Below are 20,044 nucleotides of genomic sequence, written 5' to 3'. Positions count from 1 at the left end.
CTGGCTGGGAAAACATTTATTACGTCGGGCCATACGACAGCATTATCAAACCCACCAGATCCACAATGTCTTCAGGGTTTGTTTCTGAGATGTGGATCTAGGAGCTGCCAGAATGTCGCCTCTGCTTCGGAGATGAGTCTTTCCTCTTGGCCTCCCACTCCAATCTTTTATCTTGCCCCACACAACTCCATTTTTCTACAAAACATGTAAGAAATCTCTTTGGTAATACAGGCTTTCAAAAACATGAAACACGGGCCTGGAGAGACGGCTGGCTTGCTGTGGGTTTTGCTCTCTAGCCTCCCCTGTGAGGTGGTTCCCACCTGCAGAGCCAGGGAGATCCCAGGGGTTTTCTGGCTAGGTAGTCTACCCAAACACTGATTCCAGTTTCAGTGGGTGATGCTGTCTTTAAAACCAGGGTGGAAGGGGCCAGGTGGGCGTGACAGAGCCTGTGCCTTTAATCCCAGCCTTGGGAAGCAGGCAGATCTCTGTGAATTCCAGGCCAGCCTAGTTCTACGACAGCCAGAGCTACCTGGCAAGACCCTGTCTTGAAAACAAACAAAATTTGTAGAGTGATGGTGAAGTCATGGATGTCCTGGCTTGCTTAAACACACATACACACACACACACACACAGGTCCCATTATACCACACAAATACAAAAATAAATAAATATGTACAACAAATAAAAAAAAAAGACAAGTGATATTGCTTAAACTGAGCAAAACTGTAATCTCTATGAGTCCTTAGAAAAGCATTAACAAAGCTGGGTGTGGTGGCACCTGCCTTTAATCCCAGCATTTAGAAAGCTGGGACTTAGGTGGGTCTCTGAGTTCTAGGCCAACTGGGTCTACAAAGTGAGTTCCAGGACAGCCAGGGCTGTGTTACACACAGAAATCCTGTCTCAAAAAAAAAAAAAAAAAAAACGTATCTGTAGATGTGTGCTCAGTCTCCAAGTGGGTACCCTAGTAAGGGGAACAGAGGCTATCTCTGACATTAACTTAGTTGGCTGGCTCTTTGATCACCTCCCCAGGGGAGGGGGGGGGAGCAGCCTTGCCAGTCCACAGAGGAAGATAATGCAGCCAGTCCTGATGAAATCCAATAGACTAGGGTCAGAAGGAAGGGGAGGAGGTCCTCCCCTATCAGTGGAATGGGGGAGGAATATGGGAGAGAAGAGGGAGGGAGCTACAGAGGGGATACAAAGTGAATACATTCTAATAAATAATAAATAATTTTTAAAATATTTTAAAAACAAAAAAAGACACATTAACAAATTACAAAATTTGATTCAATTTTTAAGTGACCCAATACTTTTACATGTGTTAGAGCAATCATGTTAATCAAGCAAGACTACTTGTAAAAACTGTCCTGCCTAGGTATGGTGGCCCAGGCCTTTAATTCCAGCACTCCAGCGGCAGTGGCAGAGGCGGGCAGGTGGTTTGAGGTTAGCCTGGTCTACAGACTGAGTGCCGGGACAGCCAGGGCTACTCAGAGAAACTCTTGCCTTGAAAACAAAACAAAACAAAACAAAATAAATCAAAAATAAATAAATAATATATAAATAAGTAAATAAATAAATAAAATAACCTGTGTCCCTAAGTAGAATACTCTTGTCTAGGGGGCTTTCAAATTAAAAAAATTAAAAATTCATCAATTAAAATTCCTCCTTGCTGCCATTCCATTAAATAAACACATACCAAGACAGAAACCATTTTCAATGCTCTCGAAATATATTGTTCTTTTTCTTTGTAGAGTAGCATTGGGGCTAGCTAATACAGAGCCTTAAAAGGCTGTCTTCCCTACTGTGTTCATCCTCAGCCCCAAAATATAGCTTTCGGTGGATTTTTAAGTCTGCTTGGAAAAAATTTGACCAATATAAGTTTCTCCTTATACCCCAAAATTAAAAATTAAATTAAAGCCAATATAGAAAACTCATCAGCAAACCGGGTGTGGTGGGGCAGGTCTTTAATCCCAGCACTCAGGGGAAGGAGAAGCAGCTGGATCTCTGTGAGTTCAAGGCCAGCCTGGTCTACAAAGGGAAACCCTGTCCAGAAAAAAAAAAAAAAAAGAAGAAGAAGAAGAAGGAGGAGGGAAGGAAGGAAGGAAGGAAGGAAGGAAGGAAGGAAGGAAGGAAGGAAGGAAGGAAAAAGAAAAAAATTCATCAGCATACAGAATATAGTTGGCTCTAGAATCTGGGATCCAAAATTGGGCTCACGGGAGTAGCTAGGCCTATACCCAAAGTTGGAGGATATAAATAACCAGAATTGAAAACATTGGACAAATGCCAGACAGACAGGCAGACAAGAAAGGGTTGAAGTTAGGCACCTATAAAACAGTGAGAACTGCACACGTAAGGAATACAGATGGTTCAAAAGAGGATCCAAGTAGGTCGAATGTCAATGACAAAGCCAAGCAGTACCTAAGCAACAGGCTGATACCTGGGTACTTCTTTCTGTAGGCTTTGCTTTATTTTACCTGGTGGTGGGAGTCAGATATTAATTGTTATGAAAAAAGAAACCAAAAGACCAAAGACTAGTTTCTACCTTTGGTCAACTCCAGGGCACACAGTAGAATTAGCTGCCTGACACTGGTTGCGGCAGAAACTTGAAGTCTGGATAGCCTGGTCATGTTATAAAAGAGAATGAGAAAACTGTTCCAATTCTTGGTGAGGCCAGCAGCCAACTCCTTGCTGAGTTCAAGCAGCGAGTGAGGCTCAGAAACAACTAACAACTAAAGCCCCTGAGCTTTGCTCAGAGCTTCTCAGAGCCGGGAAATCTGAGCCTCCTACTCATCCTTCCTTCCCACAGCTGAGCCCCTGTGCTCCCCTCAGCGGCCCACGGAAGCTGGACATGACCTAAATCCATCAGCTACTTTGTTCTGGGCCATTTGTTTCCTCACTTACTCTACAGAGGGAAAGCTACTTGCTCCAAAGAAATCTGCTTTGAAATCCAAATGCAACATCCTTTCCACACTCCTTCCTCCTCACCCTTCAAAAGCAATTGCTTGGCTCTTCGATGAACGAGCGAGTGGGAAGTCCCTGTCTGCATCTGCCCCATCCAGCTGCCTCTGTCTCTATGAGTCTCACACTCTCACAGACCAGAGGGTCCCCTCAGACAGACCAGCTTCTCAATCACCTCCCTCCAGTGTCTCCAGCAACCCCAACCCTCTACCCCCGCCATACCCACACACCTCCGCTAACCCTGATTTTCCACCAAGCAAACGAACAGTGGAGTGAGGGTTAGGAGTTTCTTTAAAATGCAAACTAGAAACAGAACAAGAGTAAGAACTTGTTTCAGATACTCATACACTTATTTATGTTCTGGGTCTCAAAATAAAAATGCACTTTCTGACGTCCCAGCCCAGTAATGTTTGAAAGAATTCTGACAGGCCTGGGACACTGGTCCCATTGTTCCGCATCTCCTTTCTCCCGTGTGGTTCAAGCTCTGAGCAGACGTGCAGCTATCTTCAGGGACTATTTTCAAGAACACGGGCCTTGTACGCTGCTTTACAAGCTCTGGGTATCCACAGCACTATGTCTCCCTAACCACACCCAGGCACCCTGAGCAAAGAGACCCCTTTCCATTTCTGCATTATCTTGGCTTATCCGGCCGGGGATCTGCTGTGACCTCCAAAGCCTTCCAAGGAACAGCAGGCCTCTGTTTCTCAGCGTGCCACCGTTCATCCCTAAGAGAAAGACACAGCCAGAGTACCTCAGGCTTCCTCAGAAAATTATTTCACTTTCCTGATGTGTTCATATAAGTAGTACTCTGGCCAGTGTAAGGTGAATACAGCTGTCCCTACCACCCAGATCAAGTCTGTTTGCCATACCAAGGCCATATGGAATATCTACCTCCCATAATGTTCTCTTTTTCCCTCACGGGGCAAAAGGAAGTAGGGAAAGCGCTAGAAAACTGTCTCCCCATGGTGGGAAATCTTCCTTGCTCAAGGACAGCGGCCCGAGCTATCCGACCTAACTCTCATAACGCTACCCTCCAGGAAGCCCTCCCTTTTACACATGCCCGCTATTCTAATTAGTTCACTAGCTTCGTCAAAGGAAAAACTGCAGGAAAAAAAAAAGTTTTCTGTACGTCAATGTAGACTGCCCAGCTAACCCTTCTCAGGAATACTAAAGCGCAAATGAATCTTTAATTTGTAAGGCAGAGAACATTAGCTTGGAAGCTGGGCCGAGGGAGAGCTGAGGCCTGAAGGGTTTCTTATAAACAAAACTGTGTGGTGTCCTCTAATAAATGGGGCTTTGAGAAGAACACAGGCATGCCAGGCCTCCTCTAGAGCACCAAGGGAGGAGTGTGAATAGGTCCGATGACTAGCACACAGTTGCCCTTGATGATGAGGGACAATAAATACCCAAAGAGTGACAGATCAACCTCAAGACTACTCCACCCCCTCTTTGCACCCCAGCCCCTTTCCTGTTTCCCTTCAGAAATCTGGACTCCTTTGCTCCATTAGCTATGGCAGTGGGGGGGGAAGGGAAGCTGACCATCCCTTGTCAAAGGGGGTACTTACAGGGAGTGCTCTCGCTAGTCTAATTTAGCGTAGCACTTCTAAGAGCTCACCTCACAGGGCTTCTCTTGAGAGTCCAATGGAATCTCTACAACGGAGATTCCAGCAAACGATGCAAGGACAGGCCAAATCTTGCATCTTTACTCTGTGAGTCTATTCAGAAAATCCTCAGCACCCGTCCATCCCGTCCATCTTCTCTGGTGATTGATGTTTCAAGCCTCTAACAACCGTCCTCCCCTAGTCACTCCCCAGTGAATATAGGACTTCAGCGGTAAGAGCCATACTTCTTTTTACCCAAGTGATGAAGGCCTTTTACTGGAAGGATCAGAAACACAAAGCTAGTAATAATGACTAAGCAACCGGGTCAAAGGCATCCAACCCAGACAGATAAAACTCATGAAAGATGACGCAGGTAAAGAGGCAAACACTGGACAGAGACAGTGTGATGAGAGAGAAGGAGTTGCAGGGGTGGAGAGAAAAAAAGCACCTTCAAAAAAAACCAAAATCCTCTGGATCATCACATGGCACAGCAGAGGGAAGCCCCGAATCCTAGCCTTTCAAGTGTTCCGGCATTGCGGGTGCACATTTCTAGATTACTTCCATCCACACAACTTAAGGAAATTAAAAACAAGAAGAACACATCTTTAACCTGACAAGAGCATTTAAAACGGGAAGTGGGATTCCTGAATTTATTGACTTAGGAGCTACTCACCGATGCTCCACCCTGCACTACCTGTTCACACAGAAGCATTTCACCCTAAAAACGTCCCCATCCTAGATCCGTTTCTTTTTTCCCCAATTACCTGACGATGTAAAGGCTTTACTGAATAAAATGACACAGTTGTCCACTTTAGACATTCATTCCCACCATCCACACAAACTCCTCCACATTGCCTCCGAACTTATATCTGGATTAATTTAAACAGCAAAGGTCACTTTTTTATTATTCTGCAATGTTACATACACGTGCCCACTGACCAGCAAATGCTTACAATTAAAAACAAAACAAAAAAACACAGGCGAGAAAGTGACCCTTAAATGAACTTAAACAACTCAAACCCACTTTCACAGAAGCTGTCCTACCATCTTGGAAAAGTGGGGAAATAAACACTGGCATTAGAGACCCCCTTTTGCTGCCAGGGTATAAAAAGGCGCTTAGTTTAATCAACTTGCCAGTGGTCTCAGGGGCTGGAGAGAGAAACCAATTCCCTGTCCACTAGACTTCAGCACTCACGTGGCTAAAAAACGGTACCCACTTGAGAGCCACCGGGGGCTTAAATAAAAGCTACTTGTTTTATCAAGAGGGTGGGGAGGAGGGGGCTGCCACTTGCTGCGCTGAGACAGTGAGCCGGTCTCTTGCAAGAAAAGCGTCCCCTGCAGGCCCAGAGGTTGCACCCACCCGCTTTGGGCTCAGACCCCTTAAGCGCCCCTAGCCAAGCAGGAAAGCCGGGACCAGACCCCGCAGCCCGGGAGAACCGAGCGGACTCGGGGCGGCGCGGGGGCCGCGGGCCCGGGACACCTTCCGCTCAGAGGCGGGCGGCGCGGGGCCGGCGGCAGGAAGGATGCTGCGCCGCCGCGCACCTGCGGGAGCCTCCCGCGCGCTCCCACCCGCCTGCCTCGGGCGCCCGGGCTCGGCCGCGCTAGGCCGGGGCGACGCGGCGCCGCGCCCGAGGCTGCGCCGGGTGAGGCCGCCCTCCTCCCGGATCCCGTCCAAACGGCGTCACCTGTGCCGGGTCCCGGGACGAATCGCGCGCGCGCGCGGGCGGCGGCTGCGCGGGGCCGGGAGAGCGCGGCGGGGCTCACAGGCGCCTGGTCATCCGGCCCGGCCCGAGGGCTGCGCCGGCCGGAGCCACGCGCGAGATGCTCGCGGGTGCCGGGGAAGCCCGGAGGAGCTGTCGCCGAGGTTCGCGCCGCCGCCGCCGCGCCCGCCTGGACTGCGGGCTCGGGTTACCGCAGAGCGGCTCCTTAAAGGGGCCGCGGCCGCTCGGACTCCGCCAGCGCTCGCCGAGGCTCCGACCCCAGGCCGGAGTGGGCGGGGCCCCGAGGCCGCGCGTGGGGGCCACCTCCCGGCGCTAGAACTTGCGGCTCGGCGGGGGCTCGGCGGCGCGAGCTCCGGCGGTGGGCTGCGAGGGAACCCGGAGAGCTCACGCCTCGCCCACGGGTGCAGAGGGTGGTTCGCGGGCTTTCCCAGCAAGTCACCGACCTCACGAGTGGGGAGAAGGGTGTGAGCCCGCCCCCGCAGCGGTCAGCGTCCCGGCTCGCCACGTAACCAAAACCCTTGCCACCGGTGAATTCTGCACTCTATGCCTAAGTGCCGTGCAAGTGATCGGCATGGCTTGCTTATCGGAAAGGGGATGAAAGGGCAACCGCTGATTTGTTTTCTTCTATTTTTTTTTTTCTTTCGTTCTTTTCTGCCACGTCTGCTACGGCCAAAGTCGAGCTCCGCCCCATTCTGGTTTTAGTCTGCAGGTGCGTGCCAAACCCGGTAGGAGGCACATGTGTGGAAGAGGCGTGATGTCTCAGAGCAGCCTCTTCCCAAAACCCTGGAGAACACCCTTGAAGGACCTCAAGTAGTCAGAGAGGGTAGCTCCTGCCTAGCATGCCCAATCCATCTACATCCGGGACTCTCTCTCTGCGGCCAGGGTGTTTTAAAAGGTCTTGGACTGTTTGTGAATATATACTGGGTGAGTATCCCAAATTGCCAAGTCTTTCTGACCTACTGTGTCAACCTGACGGAATAAAAGAAAATAATGCAGAGGTACAGATAAGCTGTATAAATTTGCAAAAAGCAGTTACAAGTCCTGTTTTTTTGAAAAGAGGTAAATTCTAAATGAATCATTTGGAAATTCCACCATTAATGGTATAGGGCAGTTGTTTGTGAGAAAAACCTACCAATAAAGCTTACATATTTGACCGAATACGTACACACAGAGAGACAGGTCTGCTGCAGACTTGGGCCAGAAAGTGCACACACAGTCTCACACCACATCCGCATTTATATTCAACAGGAGGGCCGGAGAACCGAGATCCCATTTATTAGAACCCAGAGTTCTCTTCAGCAGGGCTGTCTTCAGCCAGCTGACCTCACCAAAGCTCACTCCTTAATCTATATAAATGGAACAACACTTCGGTTATGTCCGAAGGCCCCCGATCTTGGCAGAGCCACAGAGAAAACCTCCATCGGCTACAAGGTCAGAAACACAACCAAGAAGACCGTGCAGAATAGTCCTCACGTTCCGTCCAAGAGTCTCAGAGCATTCCAGGGACAGCAGCACTGTGGCCACGCCTGTTTCGTCATAGGGATTTCACAACCTGCACGGCCCTTGACTGTTTTGCTTTGCTCCATGCCTGCTTCATATACTCATGTAGCTCTATCTCTTCACTCCGAGGGCATGTGGCGGTTATACGCAGATATCTGTAAGGTGGGTCCGGAAGGGACAAACTTCACAGCGATATCTCAGGGCTCTGTCATCTGCAGGCACCCTCCTAGCTTATCACTGTTGGTAGTCAGTTGCTCTGTTCTCCCCTGCTGAGTGCACCGTCCTTGCCTTGGCATCCAGGATTCTCCGACTCCAACAGCAGTAACCAAACAAGGCAAGCAAACCTACCGAAACACATACGCTCCTTTGTTAGACCTCTATGGATACATCACCAAACTGCCAAACTGTTGTCGCGATTATATCAGAGACAAAGACCAAGATCTGAAAAGAGCTCAGGAAATGCTCGCTGAATCTCCAAACTTATTTTTCTCCCCGCTCTTCTACACCCTCCACTTTTTGAAACAGTCTCAGCCAGCCTGGGCTGTCATCTAAATTCATGCAAAATCCACCACAATACACACCTAGCCTGAATGTTAAGACCTTCAAACTAATTTTTTAAAGTGACTTTGGGAGAGAATATATCAACTTTGTATTTTCTGAAATTTTTATGCAATTTAATTTCTTTAGACAGTTCATTTCAAATATTCACCTTTAAATCCTAGTTCCCCTCCCCCCAACACACACACACACACACACACACACACACACACGAGTTTCTCTGTGTAGCCTTGGCTGTCCTGGACTTGCTTTGTAGACCAAGCTGGCCTTGAACTCACAGCGGTCCGCTGGCCTCTGCCTCCTAAAGTGCTGGGATTTATCTATTCTTAAAAAGAAAAAGAAAAAAAAAAAAATATATATATATATATATACATATATATTCCTTTAGATACTGCAGATTTCCCAGATGAATTATTTTCCAAAAACATTCTTTACACTTCTAAATAGAACTGATTATAAAACTGAGGCTGAAAACTGCTTTGTCTTTAACAAGGTAGCTCAGGAAAAAAACTGCCTCAAGTTCTCTTGCTGTTTAGAGAGATGGCGCCTGGATGACACCACACACTCAGATCAGAAAGTTTTGGCTAGAACTGGGAATGGTGGCTCAGGGGCAAAGCCCTTGCCTGGGATGTGCAAGGCCCTGGATTCATCTACAGCATGGAAGTGGGGGGGGGCAGAGAAGAGGGGCTGGGGGGCTGGTTTAGTTAGTAACAGCAATGAGTAACTGCTCTAGGATTTTTAGTATATCAAGAATGTTTTTGCCAGATGTTATGAGTATTTATTTAAAATTACTTTCAACTGTATTTTAGGATACTGAGAAACATTATCCCTGTGGGGGTGACATTCTAGGTAACTCTTGAGTTCTTTTTGCTTACATTATGTGTTTTTTTTCTCCCTGAATATATGTGTACTGTTTTTGTTCACATTTATGTGTGTGTGTGTGTGTGTGTGTGTGAAATTTTTAGTTAAAGCTTCAAGTAAAAGCCATGGCCTCCCACTTCTCACCTATCTTCAGCCATGTTCCTCGAGCCCTGCTGTGCATTCCCTGTTTTCTAATACTGTTCTTACACTGCTTCTTGATTTTCAACTCTAGACACTGTTGGCTGGCATCTTGTCACAGTGTTTGAGGTTCTAGCTCTTTCCCACAACACCATTGCCACCCATTCCCCAACCCCTGCCCTGCCCTTACTCCCAAATTAGCCTCATCACACTCAATAAATAGTAATTAGGGTTTACTCATCCTGACAGGTAAACAGAATGCATTACCAGGTCGATAGCATGTATGACAACTTTTTTCTTGAATGTTTTTCCCCCTGGTGTTGCTTTTTTGTTTTCTTTTTAGAACATGTATCAAACCTAAATGCTATCCAATTTTTTTAACATATGCATCAAATACCCATCAGTAACATCTTCCAGCACGCAAACATGTCATTTTGACCGTCTTCAGAGGGGTACACAGAACACACACAGTCTGGAAAATATCTTTTTCCTATTCTCCCTGTGGTGTTGAAACAGCTGATGTCTCCACAGTTCATACACTTCTCTATCTGACTTCTTTTTCTTACTAAAATTTCCCATTATGCTTGAAAGTCTAAAACCTCAACAGGGGATCGAAGCAGATGCTAAGACTCACAGTCAAACTTTAGGTAGAGCACAGGGAGTCTTATGGAAGAAGGGGGAGACAGAAAGACATGGCGGGGGGGGGGCGGTGGACAGGAGCCCCACAGGGAGACCAACAAAGCTAAAAAAAAATCTGAGCTCTGGGGATCCTGTAGAGACTGATACACCAACCAAGGACTATGCATGGAGAGGACATAGACCCCCTGCTCAGATGTAGCCCATGGGTAGCTCAGTCTCCATGTGGGTTCCCTAGTAAAGGGAGCAGGGGCTGCCTCTGTCATAAACTCAGTTGCCTGCTCTTTCATCATTTGCCCCTGGCAATGCTGCTTTGCCAGGCTGCAGAGGAAGAGGATCCAGGTAGTCTTGATGAGACTTGATAAACTATGGGCAGATGGCAGAGGAAGAGAATTTCCCCCTTTCAGTGGACTAGGGGAAAGGGGTGGGGGGAAGAAGGAGGGAGGGTGGGACTGGGAGGAATTGAGGGATATATAATGGGTAATTAAAAAACAATAAAATAAGAAGAAAGAAAGGAAGTCTGAAACTTCTCGATAATGTGTCTTTTTTGTTCCAATGATTATGTTGAACACTGGGAGATTTTCATCTTATCTACAATTTTTTTCTTTTATATCCTTGAATATTCTCTTCTTTTCTTCTTCTCTTTTCTTCTTCTTCTTCGTGAATTCTCAGTAGTAGTGTATTACCATGTCTATTTTATTCTCTACATTGATTACCCTTTCATCTATCTCTGGCCAGCACTCACACTGAAAATGCTTCATGTGCTGGCACAGCAGCCACCTCAGGGGGAAGGGGAGGCAGGAAGATCGCAGAGGTTCACTGGCCATCTATTTTAGCCAAAATGGCAATGCTTATTGGCAATGCTTCAATAAGAGACCCTGTCTCAAAAAAAAAAAAAAAAGTGAGGCAGAGAACAGTAGACAACCAGCGTGACATGACCTCTGATTCCATATGCATATGCACAGGTGAACACACCTACACACATACATGTACACAGGCACAAAGTGATCTACTTGATCCGCCTTCAGCTCTCAATAAGCTCTTGCTGCAATCCCTAAGCCCTTGGCTTTTCATATTAAAGCTTAGATGACACCTAGAAATCAAGAAAATCTGTTTTTCTTCTTTGACACTTAGCTCTCTATTTTGCAATTAGCCTCTACCTCAGTTCATTTCTCCTAATGTAGGTGATGACCTCACCCAATGCTAACTTTATCTCATCTTTACCTTAATCTGTCCTTGCTCTCTCCCCGTACTCCTAGTTAGCAATTCTCGATAGCAATTCCACCGTACAATAGTCGTTGAAAACTCTCCAGAGCCCCAGATCTATGTTCCTGGTATGCTACTGTTTTCCTGGATCGATGTAGTAAAATGTACACTGCATTGTCTCTCTTCTCCATACTCTCCATCCTTCCACCCACATAGTGACCAGGCCCGATGATGCTGAACTTCCAGGATCAGGCGTGCATTCAGGGTGGCATGGTGGTAAACCAGACTCTTCATTCTCTATCTTTCTCTGCTTTGGAATGATCATGCCTCTAGTCATCCAACTCCAAAACTTCAATATTTGGGGGCCAGTGAAAGAGAGATGGCTGAGTGAGTAAAGGCCCTTGCTGCTTAGCCTGACAACCTAGGTTAGATCCCTGGAACCCCTGAGGAGAGAACTGACTCCCGCAAATTGTCCTCTAATGAGGATGCATGCTGTCCTCAAATTCACTATAGAGTTGAGGGTGACCTTGAACTTCTGATTCACCTCCCTCCACCTACCAAGCGCTGGGATTACAACCATAGGGAACCAGACTTGGTTAATGCAGTACAGGGGATTGAACTCAGGGGCTACCTTGCCTATCATTAATGCAGGCAGAGCAATGCTCAGACTTAGCTCTACGACCGTATCCTCTATGTCCATCTCAGTCCTCAACTCATTCCACCTGAATCTAACTACAAGTCATTTCATAAATCCCTCTTCTCATCTCCGTAGCCTCCCTCCTCCTGTTCTCTCCTTTAAGAGTTTCAACAAGTTTACAAATTATTTTACACACGTATTTTATTTTTCTTACTGGGAAACTGGTATCAAAAAGATAGATGCTCCAAGCTATGTTTTTCAAACCATCTGTGACAAAAATAACTAGAATCTTGTGAAAAAAAAAAAATATATATATATATATATATATAGCCTCTTAGGGCTCAGTAAGTAAGGGTGCTTGCCGCTAAAACTAATGGCCTGAGTTCAGTCCCTGGGACCCATGAGGTAGGAGGAGAAAGCCAACTAACTCCTGCAGCTTGTCCTCTGACTTTAAAGTGCGACAATGCCAAGTTTTACAGCTCTCACGAGCAGTGTGATTTAAAGTATGCCGTTGTCCTTACTCAGGTACTTTAGCTGAAAAGTAGTGATAATAATCTTATATAAATTTTAAAATAGATTTCATGTGGATAAGCCCTGAGTTGCTGCGAGAACTAAATGAACATTAAAAGAGAATTAAATGAATCAATGAGCAACAACAGTTTTAGAAAAGAACCCGAGCCTGGCAGCGCAGGCTCTCAGCTATTTCCGACACTGAAACAGAAGAATCACAAGTTCCAGGCTGTGCTTTAGAAAGAGTTCAAGACCACCTTCCTGGGTAACATGGTGTGATCCATTCTCAAAATAAAAATTATAGAGCCGGGATGTAGTTCTACAGTGGAGCACTTGCCTGGCATGTGTGAGGCCTTAGGTTCAAGTCTCACTGCTGTGAAAGAGAAAGAAACGTGTAAAGCAAACTAGACTCGGCAAACACTGCCGTATCAAACCAATACTGCTGGGCATATTATCATTCATTATAAGTCCTGTGAGGCTAATTTTTGTCCATTCATGAGTATATCCACTCAGCCCATCAGACCATGTGTATTAAATACCAATTTACACTAGTACGGAGTTCCAGGCCAGCGGAAGAGATGAGAACTTAGAGAAAACAGACAAGCATGGATTAAACTGTAGAATGTTTATAGCAAAAGAGGCTGGAAAGTTGGCTCGGTGAGTAAAGGACTTACTGTGCAAGCACGAAGACCAGAGCGTGACTCTCTGGTACCCATGTACATGCAGCGATGGGCCTGGCAGACTTCTCTGGAGGCAGAGAAGAGGCTCCCAGAGCAAGCTCGCTAGTTAAAATTAGTTATGTCAACAACCTGAGTGCCTCAGTGACTAAGGTGTAGAATGACTGCAGAAGACTCCCAACAGCAACTTCACCTACCCCTGCACACATGAGTACATACACCACACACACACACACACAAATAATAATAAGAAAAAAAAAAAAAAACCTCAAAACAGTTTGTGCTGAACCTGAAAGGATGACCAGAGCATCACTAAGGAAGTACACTGTGCTCAAAATTACTGTGCTAGAATAATATATGTGAGTCTTATCTAATTGCACAGGAGCTGAATAATGACTGTTTATTCTGAGTCCTCACAATGTGTCAGACAACACCATAAAAAAAGTTTATTTATAAACGTCTTAAAAATTACTCCAGAGATCAAGCAGTGGGTGGGAAAGCCCCACGTCTTTCAAATACCCATTTCCCAGTAGGACAATCAAAATGTTGAGAGCTTAGATCTCACAGGAGAGACTGGTTGGAACTTGGAATTTTAGCCCAAAGCCCAGGCAGATGTGAAGGAAGAGGTCTCCAGAAAAAGAAGGAACATGTAAATTCATAGACCCATAGAGGGACCTGTCATGTCCCCAAGAGCCCCCAGAAGTAGGAATATACAATATGGAATTACAGAAACAGCCGCAGAAGCCAAGACCAGTAAGGACACAAGAGATTATGAAAAATGCACTACTATGCCACACTAAATCATGTGGACTCTGCTAGGGAGATGAGAAGGCAGTGGAGGGTTTTAAGCAGCAGAAGGAAGAGATCAAAGACCGAGAAAGAGGAAGGACGGCAACCTGCCATGAGGCAGCAAGGGCTTGGCTCACTGAGATGAAGAGTGTTAAAGTCAGATCAATTGACATGGTCATGACCTTGGAAAAGAGAATCCTTGGAGTCACAGTAATCCACAAGTGACTAGAGTAATCGGTATTATAGGGACTGAAGAACTTAGGTTAGTGTCTGATGCTATATTTTAGATCTGGTAGGCACTCAGTAAATTACAGGGTTGTGCTAACATGTTTATTGCTGTAACTATTGTAATATAAATATGTCAAAACCCAGCTTTGTTCTTCTTGAAGGAAGGACATATTAAATAAATACACTTACTGGTGGTGTTGTACTTGGGTCATTTAAAAATTAAACCAGTGCTATGTTTGATTTGTTTAGACACTGTAAGTCAATCGTGTTAAACAGCAAAGTTTCAGAACCACAAGCAGATAGTATGAATGTCATATTAAAGGTGCAGTTCACCAAATCTATCCTGTAACTAACTGTATGTCACACACACACACACACACACACACACACACACACACACACATTAAGATATGCTCTTTTAGAAAGAGTCTACAGTTTAATCCCTCTGGTTTCTGTCCCGATATCTACCTTTTCTTCTTTAAACAGGGTCTCACTGTGCAACTCCACCCTAGAACTCACTGTGTAGACCAGGCTGGCCTCGTTTTCTGAGGGCTTAAATTAAAGACGTGAACCACCATGCTTGGCCCCTGGCCTTTTTCTCTCATTTACAATACCACCTTTCCCTCAGTTGTTTACATTACAACTATAACTTTGGTCCCTTTATTCTCATGTTGTAGGAGTGGAGTCCCCAAGGTAAAGAGGAAAATAAGATGTCTGGAAAATTGACAGAATATTTTTAAAATATCACTAGAGTTGTGGGATTAATTCTTCAGACCAACTTTACAAAATCCCTTCAGTCTCTTTCCCAAAGCTAGTTAGCTATCATTATTTTCCCCCAAGTTACATTAACAGTGTCTAAACTCAACAAATATTCTTAAAGGGGCCAGGTAGTAAATAGGTCAGGATTTGTGGGCCAGATGGTCAGTTACTCAGCTGCACATCTAAGACCTAAAAGACAATACAATTAAATATATATGGTTGCCAATAAAACTTTATTTACAATAACAGATGGCAAGCCCTTGTTCCTCACTTTGAAGCCAGGAAGTGCTATTTCTAAATGTCACTCTTCTGTTTAGATACTAAATGATTTCCCATTGACTGCCCTTAGGATAAAAGTCAAATTTCTTAACTGAATAAACAAAGTACTTCCATTAGCCTCCTTTCCAACCTTAACTCATTTTTCATCCCCAAGTTCCAAGTTTTCTCTTACTTCTACACAATTGTAAACATTGCTTTGGAAGCTTTACATTTCTCTCCTTTCTCTCTCTCTCTCTGTTTCTTGAGACAGGATTTCTCTGTGTAATATCCCTGGCTGTCCTGGACTCACATGGACCAGGCTGGCCTCAAATTTACAGAGATCCCAGAGATCCACCTGCCTCTGCCTCCCGAGTAAAGGCATGTGCCACCATGCCCAGCCAAGATTTTTTTCCTCATCAGCCACACTCCCCACCATCTCTCCCTCACTCACCCACCCACAGCTGAGTTGATGCCATTTGTCCGTATGTAATGGACTTCCCCCAGGGAGCCTTCAGTGACTCTTCTCAATCTGCTGAGATTGCTGGGATGAATCTCCTATTGATCTGAATCTCTTTGAGGCCACTGCTGTACTCCCAAGACACATGGATTATTTTGCTTAAGAGTAAGAAAGTAGTGGCTGGAGAGATGGCTCAGAGTTAGGAGCACTGTCTGCCCTTCCTAAAGGTCCTGAGTTCAATTCCCAGCAACCATGTGGTGGCTCACAACCATCTATACTGGGGTCTGATGACCTCTTTTGGCATGAAGGTGTACATGCAGATAGAGCACTCATATACCTTAAGTAAATAAAATAATAAATAAATAAATATTATTAAAAAAAGGAGTAAGGAAGCAAGCAGGCAGTATCCTGAAGGTGAAGCTGGAAGGGGCTCCTGGGAGCTTGGTGGCAAAAAAACTGGGGCTGCTCCGTCTCCTTCTTTTTAACCACAGTCCTTGTACAAACAGCTGCTGCTGGCTGTTGTGGTTTTCAGGCAGGCTTCGCAAACTCGCATCCTGAGATTGCCCAATACTGCGACCAATACAAAGCACATTTGGCCACTTTCCTCTGAGTGACCTTGGCTTGCACTTCTGATAAATACTCCCACTTTAGCTATCCTACGGTAGGCATATTCTATGCTCCGGGGCTTCGTTTAGTCTTTACTCAGTCTTCATTCAACCCTCACAATAATACCACACAGACTTTTCTTCGTTACTCTCACTTTACACTGACAAAGCCAATACTGGAAGATGCAGCATGCAGAGGAGCTCAGAGGCAAAGGAAGAGAAGTCTGACTGTCTCCAGGGCTCCAGGCTACCTGCCACTCCTTCTCACTCCTTCACAGTATGGAGGGCCACATCCACTCCCACCTTTCTGGGTACAGACGTCTTTTACGGTTCTGCTGCAAGTTTCATCCTGCACTTTATCGACAGTGTGGTTGCATGCAGCAGTTATACTTATTCAACAGAGTCTTGGTAAGTACTTCTCAGTACTCTGCAAGTTTCACAGACCTATATTTTTTAAAAAGGCTATCTCTACTTTGCAGATGAGGCAATCCAGGCACAAAGAAGCAAATGGGGATTCCCCAATGGTGCTCACCTGTAACTGCAACACAGAGGAAGCTGAGGCAGGAGGACCTCCAGTTCAAGGTCTATCCACCAAGGCTGTATCACAAATTTTTTAAAGTGTTTAAATATGAGCCAAGTCACACAAATAATAACAGTCCACACACCTGGGTACAAAGAGACCAGATGACAGTACAGAGCATTCCTAGGTCCTCAATAAAGTGAAGTGTGGTTAAACCGAACAACCCGGGCTTTAATAACCCTTGAGAGGAGACAAAGGGGTATATGTTAATTGTTTGTTGCTGCCTAATAAACTATCACAAACTTAATGGCTTCAAATAACTTTCATTTGCTAGCTACCAATTCTATGTGTCAATATTGGACTGCACTTGGCAATTTTTTCCTGTTTTCAAATGAACTCAACCATGTATTGACAGTTAGCTCAGAGCTCACTGGAGGCTTCATGATCCAAGATGGTCTTTTAGGTGATCAGGGCCAGTTCGTACAGATGCTCTTGTCCCTTCTCTGGAGAGCCAATGCTTACTTTGTTATTTTGCTCTCACCATCTTGAAGTTTTTAATAGTTGTGGAACAAAGAATCCACTGGGCCAGGAAACTTCTGCTACCTAGCCTTTCCGGTAGCTGCTGCTGGTGTCAGTTGGGCATCTTTTTCTATGTCACCTCGAATAGGAATCTGGACAGGCTCACCCAGGTTTTTTGTTGTTGTTTGTTTTGTTGTTTTTCCCCCTTCTGGCAGGAGCTTTCCAAAAGAATGGGAACAAAGTCACTGAAGGTCTAGCCCCTAATTTCCGTAGTATCACTTTGCTGTATTGCCCAGCAGCCTACTGGGCAACCTAGATATGAGGAGGTGGAAACTTGAATTCTACTTCTTAATAAAAAGAAAAGCCATTTGCAAAGGGAAATATGGAGAGGGATGGACAGAGTTTGTGGCCACTTATTTGAAACCTACCACAGGAGTGGTATACAGTTTTGGAGGCAGGAAATAATCTGTTTGGGACATGTAGTTGAGGTATCTCTGGTAAGTCCAGTATCTACGATATGATCTAGAACATAAAGAGAGACATACTGAGGTATATGCGTTCAGTAACTGTCTTCATGGAGAATGTAGGTTTTTAAATAAACAGATGCATATTCCCACAGAATTCTCATAACTGATAGTAAAAGCTAACAAAAAGATCCAGTCAGTATCTTGGACCAATCAACATTGGTTCTTTCACATATTTCACACCTATGTCTCCAAGGGAGAATGTTTGTAGTTCTAATCCACTTTCTGCAGCCAGCTCAAGTTTAGGTGTTTCTGGGCATGTGCAGAGTTATCTGTATATACAGATAAGACAACTTACTGTCTTAGATACGGTTCCCATTCCTATGATTGGAACACCATGACCAAAGCCACTTGGGGAGGAAAGGATTTATTTCAGCTTACACTTACAGGTAACAGTCCATCACTGAGGGAATTCAGGATAGGAATGCAAACAGGGCAGGAACCTGGAGGCAGTAAGCGCTGCTTACTGGCTTGCTCCTCATGGCTTGCTTTTTTATAGAGCCCAGGACCACCAGCCTAAGGATGGCACCACCCACAGTGGGCTGGGACCTCCCCCTATCAATCACTAATTTAAAACTGCCTTATAGCCTGTGCTGGCTAGTGTTATGTTAACTTTACACAAACTGAAGTCATCTCAGAGGAGAGAACCTCAATTAAGAGAATGCCTCCATGAGATTGGGCTGTAACCAAGCCTGTGTAGAACATTTTCTTAATTAGTGATTGATGGGGGGAGGACTCAGTTCATTGTGGATGGTGCCTTCCCTGGGCTAGTCATCCTGTGTTCCATAAGAAAGCAGGCTAAGCAAGCCATGAGAAGTAGGCCAGTAAGCAGCACTCCTCCAGGACCACTGGCAACAGCTCCTGCCTCCAGGCTCCTCCCCTGTTAGAATTCTCGTCCCGACTTTCATCAGTGATAAACAGTGATGAGGAAGCATGAGCCTAATAAATCATTTCCTCCCCAAGTTGCTTTGCTCGCGGGGTTTCATCACAGCAACAGAAATCCTAACCAGGACACAGCCAGATCTGGTGGAGAATTCCGACTTTCAGATAACTCTAGCTTATGTCAAATTGACATAAAACTAGCCAGCAACACTTATGAGGACCTATAAACAGAAAGAAAATTACTTGTTCCTCAGTTCCAACCCAATATGCCACAGCAGAATAGGAATAGAAGCAACCAAAATTAAAAACTTAACTTTAGAAATGAGAAATAATTTTTAATACTTTAAAATACAGTACTTTTAAGTGTTTTATTGTATTGCTTTTTTTTTCCAACTTAAAGACTATCACTTGGACATGCTAAGAGACCTAAGAAGATACCCCAGATTCAGTGTCTCTCTGATCTTTCCTGTTTCCCTTCTCTTGTAATGGAAGTTTTGGTTTCTTCAAAAACCTCAGTTCTGTTATATAAACATGTTTCTGTTTTAACTTCAAGTGTGGGATTTCAGTTTGTCCTTTAGCTTGCCCACAGGTGATAGGGACATGGTGTTTGCCAGCTGGAGTTAGCTGAATTCTGAGGACTTTGAGGTGTATAAACACGAGAACCCTGAGTGAGAAGGCACGCCAGCTTAGAAATGGATGGAGGACTGTTTGCTGTGTTTGCTGGCTTGCTGGTTTTACCTGGACTGCTGGATATCCTGACAACTGAGCTTTGTATCACCCCCAAAAGAGCCTGAAGACTCTACCCAGCTGGAAGAAGTAATGAGAACTGAGTCCTTTCCCCCTCTAGCCTTTCTCTCCTACTTAGAGGGATGGAAGGATGCAGCTTTCAGGACCCCCAAATAGAGTTTCAAAACTAGTGCCTACATTCTCTCTTCACTGGGAGAGATTCTAAACCAAGTTCACTTATCTACTTAACTAGATCTGCCCCTAAAAAGAACACTGCTGCTTTTGACCTCCTTGACCAAACTCCCTTAACTAGTAAGTATTAAACTCATCTCACGGAGACAAGAGCCCAGATGAACACTGTCCCAGGACAAGCCTGTTTTCCTGGTCTTGTCTATTTATAATAAAAGTAAATTGCTAACCCTCTATTGCCTGTATCCCCACTGTTCTTTTCCCGTGAAGAGAGTATTTAAAGTGCCACATTTCTCTTGGAGGTGGCGGTTGAATGAGACTCTGTGGCCTCCAGAAATCAGACCCCACCTAAATTCTTACAGGTCATCTGCCACTGCTGCACAAGATAAATGGCTTATTTCCTACAGACTCAGAGGATCCACGCAGAGTGAGGAAATCAACAAAGACCAGAATTGCCTTCATCGTTGGTATAGAGGGAAAACCCTACCAAAGTAGGGGTGATGTAACAAGTGAACAAGTGAACAAGTCAGTGACAGTAAGACTTATCAAGGTTAGGCAGGTTCAACTGGATTCATGGCTACCTGCTTG

The 20,044-nt window shown here is 45.2% G+C and overlaps 1 protein-coding gene and 1 long non-coding RNA gene across 3 annotated transcripts in view; one reads left to right on the top strand and one right to left on the bottom strand.

The window, feature by feature from the left end:
* Tlcd4 (TLC domain containing 4) overlaps positions 1-6,859 on the bottom strand; it is a 60,689-nt gene extending 53,830 nt beyond the window's left edge. Inside the window, exon 1 of one of the 2 annotated variants that reach the window (XM_021644450.2) lies at positions 6,721-6,859. The gene's annotated coding sequence lies outside the window, so the exon portion shown is untranslated. Of the gene's footprint in view, positions 1-6,241; positions 6,461-6,720 lie in introns of those variants that run through there. The other variant, XM_021644451.2, reaches the window with a different exon arrangement.
* Positions 6,860-7,081: 222 nt separating this feature from the next.
* On the top strand, positions 7,082-16,923 carry LOC132656913 (uncharacterized). The gene is made up of 2 exons (XR_009594718.1): positions 7,082-7,201; positions 16,576-16,923. It is a non-coding gene; the product is annotated as an uncharacterized LOC132656913 (long non-coding RNA).
* The last annotated feature ends 3,121 nt before the right edge of the window (positions 16,924-20,044 follow it).

Source organism: Meriones unguiculatus, chromosome 10 (assembly GCF_030254825.1).
Source record: "Meriones unguiculatus strain TT.TT164.6M chromosome 10, Bangor_MerUng_6.1, whole genome shotgun sequence".
NCBI classification, from domain to species: Eukaryota; Metazoa; Chordata; class Mammalia; order Rodentia; family Muridae; genus Meriones; species Meriones unguiculatus.
Note: the sequence above shows the minus strand (reverse complement) of the source record. Positions and strands in the feature narration are given on the sequence as shown.